Source organism: Leucopleurus acutus (genome assembly GCF_964270905.1).
Source record: "Leucopleurus acutus genome assembly, chromosome: 9".
NCBI classification, from domain to species: Eukaryota; Metazoa; Chordata; class Mammalia; order Artiodactyla; family Delphinidae; genus Leucopleurus; species Leucopleurus acutus.
The window spans coordinates 86,229,439-86,251,817 of record NC_139144.1 but is presented as its reverse complement, the minus strand read 5'-3'; the positions used below and the strand labels follow the sequence as shown (position 1 = coordinate 86,251,817).

Sequence of the window (22,379 nt, the reverse complement as noted above, 5' to 3'; positions counted from 1 at the left end):
CAAATTATTATTTAAAGTGAAGAAGGAAAAGTCATAGGCATTTCTCTCACCAGGGACAGTGTTAGGAAAGCTCCACCAGCAACAGTCTCTTCATTAGATGAAGCTGACCCACCCCCGATTTCTTCAGTCTTTCCCCACCACCATGCATCCTATACATTCAAATGTATTCAACAGTATATAACTATTATTAACTATACATTATGTATATTATATATAAATTATATATTTACATTTATATGTAAATTGTAAAATATATAGACCATAACATTATATAACTATAAAGCTATTCAGCATTATCTAACTACAGGTTATGATGATTTAGTTTGGAGGAGTTCCTGACTACACCTGAAAATCCCTGTACCCCACCTCTACCATGGAACATTGGTGTTTGACATATGTATTTTTCCCATTAATATATTTTATTTTTAGAGCAGTTTTAGGTCTATAGAAAGCTGAAGCAGAAAGTACAGTGAGTTCCCATATAACCCCTTCACCACTTCTCCCTCTCCTATTAACATCCTGCTTTAGAGTGGTAAATTTGTTACAGTTGATGAACCAATATTAACTAAAGGACATAGTTTACATTAGAGTCCACTCTTTATGTTATACAGTCTATGGGTTTTGACAGGTGTATTATGATGTACCCTCCATTTGAGTATCATACAGAATGGTTTTACTGCCCCCAAAACCCCGTGCTCCCTCTCTCCCTTCTCCCAAACCCTGGCAACCACTGATCCTTTCACTATCTCCACAGTTTTGCGTTTCCCAGAACTTCATAAAGCTGGAATCATACACTATGTAGCCTTTTCTGGTTGGCTTCTTTCATTTAGTAATATGCATTTAAGATTCCTCCACGTCTTTTCATGGCTTGATAGCTAACTTCTTTTTAGTGCTAAATAATACCCCATTGTATGGAGGTACCAGTTATGAATTCTTTCTTTCATGGATCATGGCTTTGGTATTGTATCTAAAAAGTCATCACCATACTCAAGGTCATCTAAGTTTTCTCCTATGTTATCTTCTAAGAGTTTTATAGTTTTATGTCTTACACTTAGGTCTGTGATCCATTTTGAGTTAATTTTTATAAAGGGTATGAAGTCTGTGTCTACATTGATTTTTTGGCCGGTAGATATCCAGTTGGTTCCAGCACCATTTGTTGAAGACACTATCTTTGCTCCATTGTATTGCCTTTGCTCCTTTGTCAAAGATCAGCTGACTATATTTATGGGGATCTATTTCTGGGCTCTCTATTCTGTTTCATTGATCTGTTTGTCTATTCTTTTACCAATACCACACTGCCTTGATTACTGTAGCTTTACAGTGAGTCTTGAAGTCAAGTAGTGTCAGTCCTCCAACTTTGTTTCTCTTTAATACTGTACTAGCTATTCTGGGTCTTTTGCCTCTCCATATAAACTTTAGAATCAGTTTGTTGATAACCATAAAATAACTTGCTGGGATCTTAATTGGGACTGCACTGAATCTGCAGATTAAGTTGGGAAGAACTGACATCTTAATACAATTGAGGCTTCCTATCCATGAATATGGAATATCTATTTTAGTTCTTCTTTGATTTCTTTCATCTGAGCTTTGTAGTTTTCCTCATATAGATCTTGTACATATATTAGATGCATACCTAAATATTTCATCTTTTTCATTTTTAATCAAAAAGTTAAAACCAAAAAAGTACTTAATGTTTAAAGAGATAAGCATCAAAATCTGATAATTTTGTTTACTAGAAAAATCTCTCAGATAAGTTTAAAAACATGTTAAACAATACTACCTAACTCTTCCCAGATGTCACTTACACAGTGTTTCCATACTAAGAAATATGCCACCAGTATTTGATATAGATAGTAACTTTACTAGGTATATGTGGAATACCTGGTATACGTGGAATACCTAATATGGAAAGCTCATTTTCTTTTCTTTTTCAACTAAAATACGATTACAGCCCTTATGTGGCTGTTTTGCAATTTTATGTAATCCATAAAACTGTGTCCCATTCATATTAAAAGGTACCCAGAAAATACATAAACTTAAGTGGGAGGGGGGGAATCAAAGGAAAAAAAATTAACTGTGGTATCTCTGGATGGCAGAGCTACAAATTTTTTCATCTTCATACTTTCTTTTATTTTCAAACTTCTCTACAAAGATCATATATTACTTTCACACTCCATTAAATCAAATATTATATAGCATGTAAAATGAGTAAACTATAACTACATGCCTCAATAAAGATTAATCTCGGGCTTCCTTGGTGGCGCAGTGGTTGAGAGTCCGCCTGTCGATGCAGGGGACACGGGTTTGTGCCCCGGTCTGGGAGGATCCCTCATGCCGCAGAGCGGCTGGGCCCGTGAGCCATGGCCGCTGGGCCTGCGCGTCCCAAGCCTGTGCTCCACAGCGGGAGAGGCCACAACAGTGAGAGGCCCGCGTACCGCAAAAAACAAAAAAACAAAACAACAAAAAAAATAAAGATTAATCTCATATAACTTTAAAAACATACAAAACAATATGATATCTTTCCTATGGATACAACACATAAAGGTATAGTTTTTCTGTTTTTGTTTTTGTTTTTTGATACAGGGGAAAGGTAAACATCAAATTCAGAATAATGGTTACAGCTGGGAAGGGAAAGGATGAGGAAGGAATGCCCAGGAGGCATTATTATCTGTGATTTTTTTTAAGTTGGGTAGAAGATACACGGTATTCATTATATTGTTCTATATCCTTATTTATGCCTGAAGTATTTAACAAATTTTTAAAGGTAGCAGCTACAGAAGTCATACCAAAGTAGTAGTACTTAACCCTAATCTCCTCAAACTACTTAACTAGGATATGGTACTAGAGGAATAATAGATACAAATATATCTTCCATAAAGGATAAAATTCTTTGAAAACTTTAAAGTAGGAGTCCTGAAAGTGGGTTTTCATGTGTATATTTACAAGCAAATAACAATCTGAAATCTATATTCCATAAAATATCTGCAGCAACCATTCCAATCTGTGCCTTGCACACAGAGCTCAAAATTAAATCTGTTCAGGAAATGTAACAGATAAATTATTTTTAATTTGACCTTATTTTACATTTCCACTTACAACTCTGTTTGAAAGCAGACATTTTACTTTGGTCAGTTTTAAAACAGTATTTAGTCTTTTAAGGATGTCATAAAATAACCTTATTTTTATGACATCCTTAAAAGGTGACTGGTATTTTCCAGTTCAATTTTAAATGGTTTCTAACCAGGACATGGCACCTATGACAAGAAGCACAAGTGGCTCTCACATAGTACCACACCCCTGTACTACCTGAATCCTCTCATGCTGTTACATAGGTATGATGATGACCAAAGTTTAGGTAATGCCTACCCTACCCAACTCTTTGGGAGTATCCATTGTAAATTGAAGTAATGACCTTCAGGGACAAAAGGTAAATTCACAAGATGTTTGAAAGAACTTCTTAAAGTAGACTCAGTAACTTTTAACATGAAACAAAAAAACTGTGTGGTTGATTGTTAGAAATGCCTTAACTTATCTCTTACAATCTTTACTTGAAATAGGAGTAAAAAGTTTTTTAAAAGTTGGGATTGGGGGTGGGAGTAGAGGAAGGCCTGGGATGGTTTAGAACTAATACTGTTCCTTCCCATTTCCACCCCCAATTTACTACCCATTCCTACATCCTAGCCCTAAACTAGAAATAGACTGTAACAAACAAATCACTTGAAAACAAGAGGAGGAGTATTATTTAAAAAAATTTGAGATTATCAAAATGTAGCTAGGTGAACTGAGGCTTACACACTAAAAGAGGGTATATCACACCATCTTATCACCCAATTTCTTGCCCCCAAAATACATAGTAGGGTATTAATAGGACAGGTTTCCTTAAAGAGGAAAATGACTACCTGGGTCTGCAGTTTATATAGACCCAGGACTTTTAGTCACTATTCTTCAAAAAAAGTGATTTGTTTTTAACATTCACTGTCAGTAACTCTTTTTGAAAAGACTTTACTAGATTAAGCACAACCCACGACCTACTGAAATTTAAATGAGATGTTTGCTTTTCAGATAAGATCCATCTTACTTGAGGATCCTCTCTTAGACCGCTACAAATTAAAGGACCCAAAAAGTAGAGGACTCATTAACAGAAACCTAACAAGGCTGAAATTGTTGGCTGTGTAGGAACTTGTACATGTGTATCCTTTTCCTGTGCATTCCTGAAATCAGTTAGTTCTAATTTCAACATCACCTTATTTGTAGTTATTTCATCATTTGCATTTACCAAGTATATTATCATCCACATTCCATTAGCTCAACTTATTCTCACCAATGTCTGTGGGAAAGCTGCCTGATCAAGATTGCTTGGATGGATGTAGGCTGCTACATAATTTTACTCACCAAGTTTTGTCCTGTTTAAATGTCATCAAATCACATTCATAAAAAAAATATATATTGAGCACCTTTTCTGTGAAAAATCCTGGATCAGAAACTGAAGGGGGATATGTGGGGTGATTAGTTTAACCCTCAAATAGCTTACAGCAGCAGTTCTCAAAGTGAACCTTATAACCCTGGGAATCCCTGTGATTTCTTCAAGGGATCAGTGAGGTCAAAACTATTTTCATAATAACTAAGACATTCTTTGCCTTTTTTCACTGTACTTATATTTGCACTTAGAATGCAAAAGCAATGGTAGGGTAAAACTACTGGCATCTTAGCACAATTAATTAAAGGCAATGGCACCAAACTGTACTAGTCATCATTATATTCTTCACCTTCATGTATTCACAGTAAAAGGAAAGAGTCAATTTCATAATTTAAGAATGTGCTGATGAAAGAGTAAAAATTATTAATTTTATTAAATCTTCACCCTTGAATTCATGTCTTTTTACTATTCTGTGTAATCAAATGGAAAGTATACATACAGCACTTCTGCATTCGGAAGTGTGATGGCTATTTCAAAAAGCACATAAACCACGCTTTGAGTCGCAAACTGAATTACCCACATTTTCCCCCAAGGAATACCATTTTTACTTGAAAGAGTAGCTGACAAACTGTATGGCTATTCAGACCTGGGTAACTGATAGTTATTTTCTCAAAAATTAACAAAGTGAGCCTATCACTTCAAGGAAAACAACTGAGAGCATTTGTTGTCAATGATAAAACTGGGTATTTCAAGTGATAATTAGAATTTTGGAAAACTTGTATCTGCCACAGTGAGCTTGATAGCCTTCCATTACTTAAAAGTCTTTTCTTAAAAAAAAAAAAAAAGTCTTTTCTGATGAGATCAGTGGTAGTGTTAATGAATGTGATTTTTGTGTCAACATTTAGAAGATCTGCATAACTCAGTAAACTAATATTTTCCAAATGACGAATGTATGATGTTACAAAATTATGCATGGATTAAAAGATCCATTCAAAGTGCATGATAAACCAATAGATTTTAACATAACACAGCACAGATATGGTTTCAGATTCCACATTGCAATTCACCTTTAAGAAATTAACACTGCTGAGTTTTCATGTAATATCAAAGAATATCATCCACAGTAATCTAAAAAGGTTCTTAAAATACTCTTCCCTTTTCCAAACAGATCTTCTTATACTTTAACCAAAGCTGTAACATACTGCAGCAGACTGAGTGCAAAAGCAGCTAGGAGTATCCAGCTGTCTTCTAACAAGCCAGACACTAAAGAGATTTGCAAAAACTGTAAAACAATATCACTCTTCTCACTAAATTGTTTTTGTTTCAGAAAATATAGTTTTTTGTTTTGTTGCGGTATGCGGGCCTCTCACTATTGTGGCCCCTCCCATTGCGGAGCACAGGCTCCGGACGTGCAGGCCCAGCGGCCATGGCTCATGGGCCTAGCCGCTCCGTGGCATGTGGGATCTTCCCGGCCCAGGGCACGAACCCGTGTCCCCTGCATCGGCAGGCGGACTCTCAACCACCACGCCACCAGGGAAGCCGGAAAATATAGTTATTTTTAATTAAAATGTTTCATTAACTTTAACATGTAGTGGGTATATTATTTTAAAATTAATAAAATTGTTTTAATTTCTCAGTTTTAATTCCTAATACAGTAAGTATCAAAAGTTATAACCCACATAAACAAAAGCTCTTGAGTCCTCAATGACTATTAAGAAGGGTCCTGAAACCAAAGATTAAGAACCACTGGCCTGGGACTTCCCTGGTGGTCAGTGGGTAAGACTCTGCACTCCCAATGCAGGGGGCCTGGGTTCGATCCCTGGTCGTGGAACTAGATCCCGCATGCATGCTGCAACTAAGAAGTCCATGTGCCACAACTAAGACCCGGCAGAGCCTAAATAAATAAATAAATATTTTTTTTTAAAAAAAGCACTGGCTTACACTGTAACAAAAAGGAGGAAAAAAAACCCCACATATAATAACCCAAGGTAGACTGTCCATCAACAGATGAATGGATAAAGAAGATGTGGTATATACATACAGGAACATTACTCAGCTATAAAAAAGAATGAAATAATGCCATTTGCAGTAACAAGGATGGACCCAGAGATTATCATACTAAGTGAAGTAAGTTAGACAGAGAAAGACAAATATCATATGATATCACTTATATGTGGAATCTAAAAAATGATACAAATGAACTTATTTACAAAAGATAAACAGACTCACAGACTTAGAAAACAAATTTATGGTTACCAAAGGGGAAAGGTGGGGGGAGGGATAAATTAGGAGGTGGGGATTAACATGTACACACTGTATATAAAATAGATAATCGACAAGGACCTACCATATAGCACAGGGAACTCTACTCAATACTCTGTAATAACCTATATGGGAAAAGAATGAAAAAGAATAGATATATGTACAACTAAATCACTTTGCTATACACCTGAAACTAGCATAGCATTGTTAATCACGCCCTATACTCCAATATAAAATAATTATTAGAAAAAGAGAAACATTGGCTTATACTTAAACAAAAGAGGGGGAAAAAAAACCCCACAGATAATAACCCAAGGTAGAATGTTATGGCTACCATAGTCCTCTATTCTTGAATTTTCTAGCTCTTTTTAAACTAGACCTATATTACCTACCTGGCTGTTGAAATAATTTATTTCGCCTTGCTGTCAATATAATCAAAATGAGTAATTCACTTAGCAAGCATGAAAAGGCCTCAGGCAACACCAGGATGATGTTTTAAACCAATTTCATGAGTTTTTCGTCAGTCATTTTCTAAATAAGTGGTCTGAATTAAAACTGGTTTTATTTCCCTGGTATAAACAACCTATAAAGAGAATTCTTTCACAAAGAACTATATAATATACAACTCTCTTGGAAAGGCATCCCACACAATCAAATCAGTAATAGAAAGCTATGAGATTTGGTTCCCTGTCTCTCAACAATAGGGTAAAAAAACTAGAAATCCTACACTGGTGCTGAGGGTCAGGATACAAAACATGACATTCAAAAACAAACCAAAAAAAACACTTTCTAGAGGACCATATGCACATAAGCAATCATTTGTGTTTTTTAAAAAGGACACACACACACACACACACACACACACACACACACACTTTTGCTTACCCTACCTTGAAGATTACACAAGAAAACTGATAGTGGTAGTTGTTTTGGGGGTGGGAAACTGTGGGAAACTCACTTTTCATTGAATTCCTTTTATATTGTTTGATCATTTAACAATGTGCATGTAATACTCTAAAATAACTATTTTAAAAACACCATTTCTACATCATCCATTTCTCCAGTCTTTTATCTCAAATGCAAATTCCAAATACTAGCAGATATGGAAATAATTAAATGCATATTTGTTAAATAAGCAATGGACACATACCTCATATACCTGATGGAAGTATCAAAAGCAACCCATCCATCAACCTGGAAGTGATCAGCCATTGATTACCTGAAAGGGTATCTAGTGATGCCATCCATCTGCCCAATATAATTGATATAGTTGCTACTTCAATGGTAACTCTCTTCCTTTTTATATTCACCCCAGCGTTTGTTTTAAGAAATGTTCTCTGAACAACACCAAAGTAGATAAGTTTAAAGATTCCTTTAGGGAATTCCCTAGCGGTCCAGTGGTTAGGACTCTGCGCTTCCACTGCTAGGGGCCTGGGTTCGATCCCCGGTCAGGGAACTAAGATCCCACAAGCCATGCAGCACAGCCAAAAAACAAAACAAAAAAAAAAGATTCCTTTAAACCATGCCGCAACATTAAATTCAGCATAAATTTTGCTCCCATTATGCACTAGGCACTATGATTTGATAATGTAACGCTTATAACATACAATGTAACGTGAAAATGTACACTTGGTTCTAAACACCTAACTACACGATAGAAGTTTAATAATTACACCAATGAAAAAGAAATGGGTTTTAATCAATTCTAAATTTAATCAGGTAAGCTTATGATGTGGCTACAAATAAACGTAATTCAAACTTGGACTACATTAGTCATAGTGGCTATACACTGCCCCAAAAAACAGAAAAAAATGGACCCACTGTAGTTTGTACTTATCAGACCAGTTGCACTTGTGCTGGGTTCTAGGCTACGCTTGATATCTAGGGGCCCTGAGAAAGTGCAGTAGGGTCAGGGTAGTTTGATAATATGGAAGGCAACATGTAGAGTTCGTTACCATGTGTCAAGTACTTCACCTGAATTTTCCTTAAATCTCCTCATATCAATGATACAAGCATTATTATCCTTGTCTTAAAATTAAAGAGATTCAGGCTCAGAGAGATTAAGCAACATGCTCAAGGTTGCAAAATGCTAGGAGGTAGCATTATCAAGATTTAAACCCAGGAGCCCCTTTAGTGGGTTGAATGGTGGCTCCCAAAAAGATATGTCCACATCCTAACTCCTGGAAACTATGAATGTTATCTTATTCGGAAAAAAGCTTCCTTCAGATGTAACTAAATTAAGGATTTTGAGATGAGGAGATCATCTGGGATTATCCAGGTTGGTACTAAATCCAATGACAAGTGTTCTTATGAGAGTGAGGCCAACAGAGATTACAGAAGAGTAGGAGACAGTGTGCCCATGAAGGCAGAGACTGCAGTGATGTAGCTACAAGTCAAGGAATGCCAGCAGCCACCAAAAGCTGTAAGAGGCAAACAACAGATTCTTTCTTAGTGCCTCCAGAGTGACTGTGGTCCTACAAACACCTGATTCCTGACGTTCGGCCTTCTGAATTATGAGAGAATAAATTTCTGTTGTTTTAAGGTACCAAGTTTACGGTAACTTGTTGTAGTAGCCCTAGGAAACTAACATAGCCCCCAAACTCTATCCTTCCGGCATATCTCATTACCTTTCCAAGAAGGTTTAAGGATCTCGGGATATTTAAACTAAAAGAGAGATGACTGAAAGGACTTTATTTAAAAAAAAAAAACAAAAAAAAACTATACTTATTTTTGGAAGTCCTAAAGAGCAAAAGTGAGACCAGTAGGTAAAAATTACAGGGAGAAACTTCAGTTGAAATTAAACTTTCTAACCATCTAAAAAAGTATTAAAGACCAAACCGAGTTTCAGTAGTTAGTACCCACCAAAATGATTTCCTATCACTGGATGTGTTCAAGAAGACTGATGACCATGTAACTTTGGGGAGCTGAGCTGGCTTAGATGACTTAGAATCTCTTCCCATTCCCAAGTTCCTAAAAATTATAAAATATTAGATGCTACCACAAAAACCTAATAATAAGATAAAATATTACAAGTGAATTTTGCAAGGTTTCTACTATCAAGTATTCAAATAAATACTATTAGTTAGTTATGTGTCAGGCACTGTGCATGGTGATGGACACAAACATGATGTCTACTTTCATAAAGCTTACAATCTGGTGGGAGGGACAGACATATATCAAGTAATATATCAACAAATGTAAAATGACATGTATAGACATAAATGGTGAAGAAAAAGTATAAAAATAGGGAAATGTGGTAAAACTTCCCTGAGGAAATGATGCTTGAGTAGGGACTTGAATAAAATTTACAAGATTTTACCAGATAAAAGAGAGGAAAAAGCTTTCCAGGCAGAAGGAACAATAGGAAAGGTCTAATGGTTAGGGCAGCATGTTTGATAGAAAATGAGTCCAAAAGGTAAGTACAGCCACATTAAAGAGCTTTGTCTTCATCCTAAATGTGGGACATGATCAAACTTGTGTATTTAGAAAAGATCAATTAATTCTGCCTGCAATGAGGAGAATGGATTAGTGCTCAGCCAGAGTGGATGCAGGTGGACCAGTGATAGGTTATTTCAACAGTCCAGAAGAGAAACAATAGCAATCCAGACAAAAGTGATAATGGTGGAAATGAAGAGGATAATTTGAGCTTATTTAGAAAGTTAAACAGGATTTGACAATATGGAAAGACCAAGGTTTCTGTTCTGAGAAAACAGATGAAACGGTGATACCCTTCACTGAGGTAAGAAAGAATGGAACAGGGCCAAGTTTGAAAAGGGAATCTCATTTTGGGATGAAGTGCATCTGAGGCATCTGAGAGGTGTCAATTAGGCCATTGGATATAATGTTCTTAAACTCTGCTGGCAGGCCAAATCTGAGTATACATGTTTACATGGAACAGCCGCATATTCCTTTACCTTTAAGGGAAAACAATTATTGTTATAAAATAATCATTATTCTTTAAAAAAAGATAATTTCAAAATTGTGCTAGCCTAAAACACAAGAATCATTACCTTATCAAAGACCCTAAATTAATACTAACCAAAGATTACCTATTTAAAGGACATTAGATATATACCACTCATTTAGCTACAAAATGGATTTCTTCAGAATGAAAACAATCCATCTTGGTGGATTCTCAAGTTAGGATTAGTGACTGCTCTCACATTTTTCAAACACAAAAACTGAAAAAAAAGTTTGAGGCAAAAAGTCTGTAGTTTTTATTCCCAGATTGTCCACCTCTCCCTATGTCTGAAAGACACTGACTTAAGCATCTTAATTGTCAAGTATAAATGATAAAGTTTTTCTCCTGGAAAAGATTCTAATTTTCAAAGTAGAAGGGAAGAGAATAAACAAATCAGACTTTTTTTCTTCCAATACATACCTCCGCAGGCTTTGTATTATACTTAGATGAAAAATGACTAGACTACTTTAGATATTGTGATAACTAAGGAAATATTTACACTAGATTTGTTTCCATGTTGTATAAACAAACAAACTAGCTACCAGAAAGATTAAAGACAGAACTAAATGAGTAGGCAAGAAAATTGGATTATATTACTAACTTTTCTAAAGAAAATCTACTGCACAAAATCTTTGAGAAAGAGCCAGTCGTCGTCTTTTTTTTTTTTTGCTGGCCTCTCCCGTTGCGGAGCACAGGCTCCAGACGCACAGGCTCAGCGGCCATGGCTCACGGGCTCAGCCGCTCCGCGGCATGTGGGATCTTCCGGACCGAGGCACGAACCCGTGTCCCCTGCATCGGCAGGCGGACTCTCAACCACTGCGCCACCGGGGAAGCTCAAGAGCCAGTATTCTTTACATAAAACTAAAATTATATATATCACATACTTCATTGAGGCAGAGGATGAACTAGACTACATAGCATTTTATATTTATATTTTACGTACATAAAATCTTTTGAACTCCCCACAAATAATGCTTTAAAAAAACAAACAAACAAGCATTTTTAACACTCCTGTATTATATGACAGCTGTTACTAATATCAATTTGCTCTCAGTGGGAATATAACAACTCAGAAGGTCCCAGGGTAAAATAAAAGACTAATAATACTGAGACAAACTTGTTTGCTTTAGAAACTATCCTACAAATAGGAATCTTGGCTCATGAAGTGTGAGGGCAGAGTGGAGAAAAAGCAAGTTAATATGTGAATGAAACTGAGGTTAACCCAGGATTTAGCTCTCATTCTTCACTAAGTAAGCTTTCATAGGCAAGCCCTTCCGCCCTTACTCCAAGTTACCCTTACCTCAGCAAAACCACACAGAGCATGAAACAGAGTAAGCATTTCCTGGACTAATTTGTATTTGGATAGAAACTTTAATATCTTTTATATTTCATTAAAATGGATTTATAACTGCCCCATTAAGAATGTTTCAGGGCAAAAATAGACAAATCAAACACCCTTAGACATTTTTGGTTCAAGACAATATACAGAGTATTATTTTATATTATCATATACAGTATATCCATGCACAGTGTGTGTGTGTGCATGCAAGTACATACATGTACACTTAGGAAAATATCTAAAACCATATAATTAAAATATTGTTAAATATGTATGACTGATATACAATTATTTTAAATTTTCTTCTTTGCTTTTCTATAATAAACACATATACGTACCTTTTTACATTAAGAAAATATATTTGTTGTTTACCATGTCATAACACGAGACTCAGAACTAATTTTAGAAGGAATTTTTATTTAGAAGAAACTTTACCATTCTGTCCTCTTCATTTTTCAAATGGGGAAAAAGGCCCAGTGAGGATAAGTGACTTGCCTGCCCAAAATCTGATAGTTGACTCCCTATGGCCATAATTATATTATTCATACTTATGTTTATTTTTTTCTAATTATGAAAGTTAATGCATTTTCATTAAAAATAATCTGAAAAATAATGAAAGCTATAGGAAAGAAAATGAAAATCACATATATGCTTATAAACCAAAAATAACCATTGATTTGGGGGATTTTTTGTTTCCTTTCTAAAAATTTTCACTACAAAAATAATACATTTTCAATGTAGAAAAACTTTAAAAATATAAAGATAAAAATTAAGGAAGAAAGACAAAAATTTTAACACTCAATCACATAATTGGTGATACTGGAATTGTTTCTTTAGACTTAGTTCCTAAAGCCAGTTTGGGGTCAACAGACTAGTTCTATGATGGTGTTTTTATGTAGTAAACCCTGGTTGATTCTTTAACTTGTGATTATTTTTATATAAAAGATCTATTACTGAAAATTTTATTTTACAATTGTTTAATGAAAGACACAGGACTAAAAAAAGGTGAACAAAGAAAATACTCCAGTTCTATTTAGGGACAGATTTAGTGAATGTAAACATAATCCACAAACACAAGCCCAATTGCAAGCTGCATAACACAAATTTTCTTAAGATTACCCAATATGTTTATTCATGTAATTCTTGTATTTACCAATACTTTTACAGGGTAACCTATACAGTTGCCAACTGGCATTAATTACAGAAAAAAAATGAATTATGAGCAAATATATTTATAAAAACAAGCAAATCAAACTCATAAATTACTGAACCATCATTAACTCAATCAGCAAGACATTTGAAAATATTCATTTTTATCTGACCCTTTTAAAATTTCTACCTTCTACATATTTTATAATGTACATAAATGTATTAGTACAATAACAGGAATACCATTTATAAATAAATGTGATTCAGAATGTGTGCTCAAAATTTACTTGTAAGGGTGACAATAAAATTTGGAGATCACTGCCCAGAATCCAGGGCGTAGCTGACAAAACTGTCTCCTAATGCAATTTCAAAGATCCAAAGATTAGAAGAAGAAAGTAAAAATGACCAATTATCTAAAACTTCATATGAAATATTTTAGGAATCAAATAAGTTCTAGTATGAAACATTATTAAATAATCTGCTTAAATTTCCAGATTGTGGGACTTCCCTGGTGGTGCAGTGGTTAAGAATCTGCCTGCTAATGCAGGGGACACGGATTCAATCCCCGGTCCGGGAAGATCCCACATGCCTCGGAGCAACTAAGCCCATGCGCCACAACTACTGAGCCTGCACTCTAGAGCCCGCGAGCCGCAACTACTGAAGTCCGCACTCCTAGAGCCCATGCTCCACAACAAGAGAAGCCACAGCAATGAGAAGCCCACACACCACAATGAAGAGCAGCCCCCGCTCGCCACAACCAGAGCAAGCCCATGCGAAGCAACGAAGACACAACACAGCCAAAAATAAATAAATAAATAAATAATTTTAAAAATCCAGGTTTTATCAATGGCTTAAGAAATGTGAACACTAGCAATCTGTTACCATTATATAATTTTAGACCTCAAAACATTTCATAATTGTCATACTTCACATAAACCCTATAAGACAGGCCAATGGTATTTCCATTTCATGGTCAGAAAAATTAAGCAAGGAGAGAATAAATGCGTTGTCCCAGATCACTGGATTGGTACATGTACCTTTTAGAAGTTTTCCGAAGTGCATATAAACAACTACCACCTTAAAAATGAATTTGACTTTGCTGTACACCTGAAACTAACACAGCATGATTCAACTATACTCCAATATAAAATAAAAATTAAATTTTTAAAAAATGAATTTGAGTGCAGTCTAATGAACCATTTAGCTTTCTTTCAAAACTCACTTTCTCTTTAAAACAATAGTAATTTGATCCCCGCACAAAGCCTATTGTATAGAGTGCATGAATAGTCATATACAGTGTGAATTCTGGAATATAAAAAAGCAAGGAATTCAGATGACTTGACAAAATCCTGAAGCTGGTTAAGCTGTGGTTTGGCATCCCTCCCACCTTCCTTCTGGTGCTCCTACTCCTATCTCCAAAAGGTACCTTACATCTTCCAAAGTTCCTCACCCCAGACACCTACTCAAAGTTTCTTTCCCTTGCTTGATCTAGCCCAGTCAGGATAACTGATTTCAGCCAACTGACACAACCAACATTTGACTTAATCATTAACATTACCAAAAAGGCCCTTGACTTTTCTGTATGTCAACAACCCCTTGAGAGGGTCCATAAAAGTTAAGGACCCTCTCCCCAGAAAAATCATATAGGCCCACACAGTATTTTTCAAACTATTTCAAGATTCAGGATCACACAGCCAAAATATATCCATGAACCCCAGAACTATAAAACCCAGGTTAAAAAGCCCTGCGCTTAACCTATAAATATCATAAAACTTCAAAATCCTTCAAAAGAGATTATAAACTTTAAAGATTATAAACTCAAATATACGATACTATATATACTCAAATACATAAACTCTAATTGTTAAAATTTAAGTCATCTCCCAAAGTTTTTAATGTTGTAATTCCCATGAGAGAAGGAGAGTAACAGGACCTATTTCTAAGCACGGGTCATCTATTAAATTGTGTTTTAAGGCCCTACCCCTATATTCAATAAGACTCCAGAAATCTATTGTGTTTATCATGATTCATGGCAAAAAAATACATACATATACACACATAAACACATTCAGAAAATTTACTTTATTTCTTAATTGCCAAATCCAGTTTTTATCCCAGTGAGCTCCGTAGTATTTCACATTGCTAAATCCTGTTAAAATTCCATTAATCCCTATCCTCAGCTTCTTCAACCCTATACCATTTATCTTATCTCTTCAGCCATTGTTTTTCAACTTCCTTCACAGGCCTCTCTTCTTCCACTTGACCTTCAGATATAGATGCTACCCAAGGTTGCCTTAGTTGTTTCCTCACTCTTGATATTATACTCTTTTGCAGTTTCTATATGACATTATGCCAATGAATACAAACCTCCTAATAGATCCCCTCTTCCCCTTGAGCTCCAGTCCAAGTCTTCAGGTACCTAACCTATTTTGACATACCTTGATTCCCACACCTAGCATCATACCCTATTACCTTCCTCCTCAAATTCTGTTCTCCCTATACATTCCCTACCTTATTAAAGGCATCATCATCCTCATCCATTAACCAACTATAATCTTTAACTCCCCCATGCTCTTCCCAATCAGGCCACAACCTCATCAGCTTCATTTTCCTCTACTCCCCAAGTACAGCAAAATCTGCTTGCTTTCTAAAATCAGACTATCATTCCCTTCATCTAGCCTCTTCTTTTTCATCAGTAAAACAGCTACTCATCCTTCAAAGTCCTACTTAAGCAACCACTACATGAAAAGTCTTCCCTAACCTCACTTACTCTCCCTGTATCACTCACCCCTTCCCCCAGAATTCCCTCCCTCCTTCTATAATCCCACACCACTCTTTCTTTATTTTAGTTCTCAACAAACTGTATTATAGTTAGTTGCACCCTTATCTTTCTCCGCTATAGACAAAGCCCACGGTTTATTTGTTACTCTTGCACCTAGAACATGACTGGAATATAGTATGTCTTTAATCAGTGTCTGGTGAATAAATGGCAAAACTCCAGAGTGAGGACACACTTAAGGTTACTTCGCAGTGGAGGGTACGCCTCATCCTCTTTTGAACATAAAACTAATTAAGTCCCCTAGTCTCTAGCTCCCCATTTCTAGTCCACTGCTTAGTTTTAAGCAATGTTTCATGGGAACATTTCCTCACTTCCTCTTGTTCTTTGTAGGTTTAGCTGCCAGCCTAACCATATTAGCATTCAGTGGCAGCAACAAAACAGACTCTCCAAGTTCTAAAAAGTAGACTTTACAACTACCAACAGTAAAATATAAGCTCTTTTTTTAAAATGGTCTAAATATTTATGCATACATAGTTCATTCTTCATGATTCTGAGAAAGGCTTGTCATAGTTTATCCAACAGGCACCATTTAAGAGTTCTGAAGAAAATGTCCACCTAAACTGTCAGCCAAACTTTTCACATTCGTAACCACAGAAATCAGCATACATGAACTAATCTAAATACTGTGCTTATATACTAAACAATACACTACAAATGGCAGACACTGTATATCACCAAACTGATGACCCAAACGAAAGTAGCTCTTTTAGCTTCTTTTAAAAATACTACATCTCCAAAATTCCAGCGATCATCCCAATCTGTAAAACTAGATTCCTTTACCAGTATCATCTACCCTTTCCCCCTCTCCTCCCCACCAACTCTCCGCCAACACACACACACACACACACACACACACACACACACACACACACACACACACACACACACACACACACACACACACACCCCCCCTCCCTCCCTTACTAGACATGGCTTCCTCAGAAATTATCTGAGGGAGCAGTTTGATAACGAAGGCTACCAAGTCTGGAATTCTGGAGAAGATTCCTATGGTCGGTTTATTATCTAAGTGACTGCTGATGATGATACAATACAGATTGACCTCAAGGATCACACATGTGGTAGGCCTGCCTTAACCACCCCCTAGTTTTGCTTTGGTTGTTTTTGTTTTGGGGGAGGGGATCCTTTTAAAAATATACTAGAATATCTCTATGAAGTTGTATTTCTGATTTTTCTTCAGTTCATATAAATGTTCACATTTTAGGACTAAAGACCACATGATGAAATCTTTTTGAAGCTTCAGTTACTAAACTGCACTGAGTGGGGTTGAAATCATTTTAGCCTAATTATGAAATGCACTGCAGAAAAAATATATATATTCCAAGGTATATATAATCCACTTATTTTCCTTAAGCAATCAAAAATTCTGTTTATTTTCTAAGTTTTGTCCTCATTACATCAAAATAACTTCAGACAAAGCATTCTTGTTGCTCCAGGATTAAAAGTTTCCAATAGCTCAATGTGGTTATAATCTTCTGGAAACACCTGAAATTGATTTGTTTCACCTCCTTTACTTTTTCTCTTCCAGCCTGTTCTCCTTAGTAAAATATTGATGGATAAAAGCACTAGCTGAAAAGCCAAGAAAGTGGATAATCCACTCCCTAGTTAATAAGGAAGGAACTATATGATACATGATGCTCAAAATTTAACATGTATCCAGAGCCTAAAAAAATACTGATTGGACTTGGTCTAAATAAAATGTTTCTAAAATAAACTTAACAAGTGGGTTTCTTTGTCATTGCTGTTTTACTAAGCATTCATGGAAAATTATATTTGGGTAAGCTCAGGCTGAAAACACTAGCTTTAGCTCTCAAGGAAAACATGAAAGAACAGAGAGAATTTCCTTCAGTATAAAACATTTTCTTAAATGTTTTTTACAAAACCAAAGATTGATATTTACGTGTAAGACTGATTTTCCAAATACTATTTATATATGTATTATTAAGCATCACACATAGATATACATAAATGTCTAAATTCAAATATCGAATTTCCTGGATTAATTACAGCCCCAGAGAGAGTAATGCCAAAACTTTTGAGGTTAGAGCAGACACTTCTGAGACTCAACAACCCACAGAGCTCCCCTTTACCCTCCAACTTTTCAGAGTGGCACTGAGTAGATGAACAAGCCCACTGCAGCGTGAAGGACTGGGCTTGCCTAAAGATATCTGACAGAAGCTGAACCTATGCAATAACTTCCTGTTCTCCAGAGACTGGAGGGTGTGCTTCTAAAGGCTGACAGTTTACAGAACTTCCAGAAACCAAAAAATCAGCACACCTTTTCAAATATTTGTGAAAAAAATTTTAATTTCAATAATACTGTTCATTATTATTATTATTCCCCAACAAACATTTACTGAATGCCTTATTACATATACAGAAAGAGGTATAAAAAATTTAACCCCAGGGGCTTCCCTGGTGGCGCAGTGGTTGAGAGTCCGCCTGCTGATGCAGGGGACACGGGTTCGTGCCCCGGGCTGGGAAGATCCCACAAGCCGCGGAGCGGCTGGGCCCGTGAGCTATGGCCGCTGAGCCAGCGCGTCCGGAGCCCGTGCTCCACAACGGGAGAGGCCACAACAGTGAGAGGCCCACGTACCGGGAAAAAAAAAAAAAATTAACCCCAGACTACAAGGAGCTTAAATTTCCCTTAAAAGTCACCATTTTCTATCATTTCACATAAAATACTTCTTCAAGTAAGTCTGCTTGAACCTATGATGTATAGGCAATGCAAACTCAGATATTTAAATCATGGGAAATTGGTCTTTAGCTCCCTAAAAAATTAGAGATGGATACATAATTGTGACTTAATAAAACCAAAAAACCGTACAATTTTGGGTTCCATTGGAGTATACATGAATTGGGAGGGAAACCTGAAATCCTTTCTTTAATTCCCTCTATATCTGGACAAGGGCCCTCGTTATCTCCTACTCCTATAATTACTTCCCTAAATCTGCTGAATTTCCTTAAAACCTGGTAAGAAAACTCCTGTCTTGGGGATAAGAAACCTTTTTTTTCCCCCCAAATGAGAATATACCAAGACTCCCAAGCAAAAAGTAATTTTCCTCATGTATACTGAGTTTGAGATGGGGTGGGGGGAGGAGGAAGGCAGGCAGATGAAATCAAAGGACCTCAAATAAAGATGAACCAAAAGATAGTAAACAGTAATTCTTATTCTGATGGACCTTGTTGAAAGCCACATCTAACTCCTGTCAAAAAGAAAAGCCCCACAAAAAAGTCTGCACACAATTCTGGACCCAAGTTAAGAATAGTTATACTACATTACATTTACATTTGATAATTGTATGTTTGCCTTTGCACTCATAAAATAAGGAAATTACACTCGGATGCACAGGTGGAGCTAGTCATATTTTCACTACCTATGCAATAACACATCAAGAACTTTCAAACACAACTCTAGGGAGTCAGGCCACTACTGAATTAAGGGAAGGAAAAAACCCCAGCATCTCCAAAGTCGCCCCTCCCCTGAGTGAGGAACAACTCAATAACTTACTGTTCAAGACCAAAGGAAAAGGAATTTTTTTAAAGGCTGGGCGAAGGTGAAATGGGGAAAGGATCACTGTGAGCTGTGACAGCAGATGATGCCCTTGACAAAAGGTGTAAGATGTGCATACCCATTCTCCCGCAGAGCTGACAGTCTCACTCACACTACCTTTCACCTTAAGAGTTTCCAATACATTGTCTCTACACACTTAAGAAAATGTGAATTTTGCTCTGACCACAGAAAGAATTAAGCACAAGTGACATCAGCTGTAAAGTAAGCAATTAATATATGCTAATCTAATGTTTAAGAAGGGATGGATACCAGGCAACAGCTCCTCCAACTGGCTGGATATCATTTGAAGCCCTAAAAATATTAAGATTTTTAAACAACTTCAAGTTCTGATGGACACAGTCAAATAGACTGTCGAAACTTTAGGACGTACAGCAACGACACAACAGGTGAGAGAGGTGGTGGACATCATCGCCCAGTTAAGTGGATCACATGCAAAGGGCAAACCCTTGAGTTCCCCGAAAGGCTGGGGATGTGGGCTAATACCCATGCACAAGGCCATCCAGAGCCCCTGTCGTTCCAGTGGCAAAGGTTCAGTTCCTTCCCGAGGTCGTGCCACTCCCCCTGTCCCTCACACAGGGGACCACCACCCCAAGCACAGGAAGAACCGAGCCCCCTCCACGGGCAGCATCTCTGCTAGGGAAGAAAACACAATGTCGCTCCTTATTTCTGCGTACAAAAGGACTTTGCGCCCTCCTCCTCGAACTGCCGCCGCTGCCGCCTCCTAACTTGCAAGAAGGTGGGCAACGCGCCATATTCCAGCGTCCCTCAGTCTACCTGGGTAACAAGCCCACGCCACCCCGGCGGGAGGGAAGCTTCGGAGGTTGCCCGAAGAGCCAGCCTCCTCTCCCGCAGGAGACAGCAGCTCCCGCGCCCCGGCCCAGCCCGCCGCGCCGCGCCGCCCGCGGACCAGACCCGGGAAGGGCCAAGGAGGCGAGCTGGGAGCCGCGGCCCCCGTCCCGCGCAGCCCGCCCACCTCCCGCTCCCAGGCCGGCGCGCTCTCCCGGGCCTCCTGCTCCCGAAGCCGCGGGAAGGCCGGGCCCGGGCCCCGGGTTCCACGGCGGCGAGGAGGCCGCGGCCCCGAGAGCCTCAGGCGGCGGGGGAGGCCGGAACCCTGGGGCTCTCGGGAGGGCAGAGCCTCCCTCCCGAGCCCGCCAGGACGCCTGGGGCCTAGTGAGGCCTGTGCATCCTCGGGGTGGCGGTTTGACTGGGCCGGGCCGGGGCCCCCCGCCCGAGGCGGGCCGAATCCGGCAGGGGCCCAGGCCTGGAGCCGGGGGCGGCAGGGTGCCGGCTGCGGGGCGGGCCGGCCGGCCGGCAGGCGGGCGGCGTGTTGCGGCTGCGCCGGGGCTGAAATAGCTGGAGATTGCGCGGTAGGGCACTCACCTCAGAGCGGCTGCGCTACCGTGGGCCTGCGCCGTGGAGACTGCGACCGCGCCGGCTCCTCGCAGCCTCCTGCCACCAGCGGCAATGGCGAGCGCTGCCGCCTAAGCCGCCGCCGCCGCCGCCGCCGCCGCCGCCGAGGAGGGGGAGGGGAGGGAGAGGAGGCACGCACGCTACGCACGGGCTCGGCTTCCCCGCCCGGCCGCCGCCATGATGGGGAGGTCGGCACTGTCTCGGCGGGGCATCTCGGAGGGTGTTTGGGCTCGGCCCCCGGCCGTCCCCCGAGGTCTCCCCGCGTTCACATTTCCCTGTAGAGGTTTGGATGGAGCCGGAATCACGAAAGCAACTGTATTAGGGAAATGTGCACGCCCCGGGGAAGTAACGCAGGCGACCCAAGATGGTTGCTAATCTGTAAATAGTCACATTTCTCGCCCCCCAGCCCCGGGAAATAGGACCTCCTGAGCGTGCCTCGATAATCGGAGAGGGGCTTCCCCTCCTTTTCCTCCGCGCTGACTTGCCAGTCGCTCCCTCACCCTTTCTCTGAAATCACCTTTGCTTCCCTATTTCAAACCCTAACCAAGTATTTAAAAGCTAAAGTTTTTGTACAAAACAATATATAAATGTTTTCGCTCATTCATTCGTTTGGCAGACATTTCCAGAGGGCCCATTCGGTGCCAAGTATTTTTCTGGGCGCGCTGGAGATGTACCTGTTAGGAAAAGGAAGTCCTTACTCTCATGAGCGATGAGTGGAGGGAGTCAGAAGCAATAGGGACCCCCCCCCAAGCAAGTGCCTGAGAAGTAGGGAGGGGTGGAGACTAGAAAAACTACTGTTAGAGACACAGGAGAGGTAGTTTTTGTTGTTCTTTGTTTTTTAAATTGTGATCTGGAGAGTACCTGCATCAGAGTCATTCAGACTGATTATTTAAATCCTGGAGTCCAAATGGTCTCTCCAGGATCTTGGCTTCTTAGCCCAGGAACCCGCATTTCTAACACACACACACACCCCCGTCCCACCCCACCCCCAAATACACACATTCTCCTGGGGATTGTCATACATACCCTAGTTTAAGAACCGTTGCTTTAGGGAATTACTAAACATCCCAAAGAGTGTCAAAAAACAATTTGACAAAACCAGGATACTTTAATTTTCAAGAAGATTCCATTTACCTCAGAATTCAACATAATTAAACACGGAATGTCTCTTTTGTCCAGCGTGTCTAAGAGATTGTCACCGCCTACCACCCAGGTGTTCAAGCCAGAAACCTAGGAGTGATCCATGACTCCTTTCTCCCTGAAGTGCCATTATCAGTTAGATCCTTTAAAGCAGTTGTTCCCTGTCATTTTTACCTTGGTCCAGGTGACTCTCATCTCTCATCAAGATACTGCAATAAACCCTTCATGGTCTCCCTGCCACAGGAATTGCCTTCCCCAATCCATTCTCCA

At 38.8% G+C, this 22,379-nt stretch overlaps 1 protein-coding gene across 3 annotated transcripts in view; it reads right to left on the bottom strand.

Annotated features, from left to right (window-relative positions):
- The window catches only part of NRF1 (nuclear respiratory factor 1), a 136,077-nt gene extending 115,020 nt beyond the window's left edge, over positions 1–21,057 (bottom strand). For all 3 annotated transcript variants that reach the window (XM_082846011.1, XM_082846007.1, XM_082846010.1), the window contains exon 1: positions 20,940–21,057. The gene's annotated coding sequence lies outside the window, so the exon portion shown is untranslated. The remainder of the gene's footprint in view (positions 1–20,939) is intronic.
- Between the last annotated feature and the right edge of the window lie 1,322 nt (positions 21,058–22,379).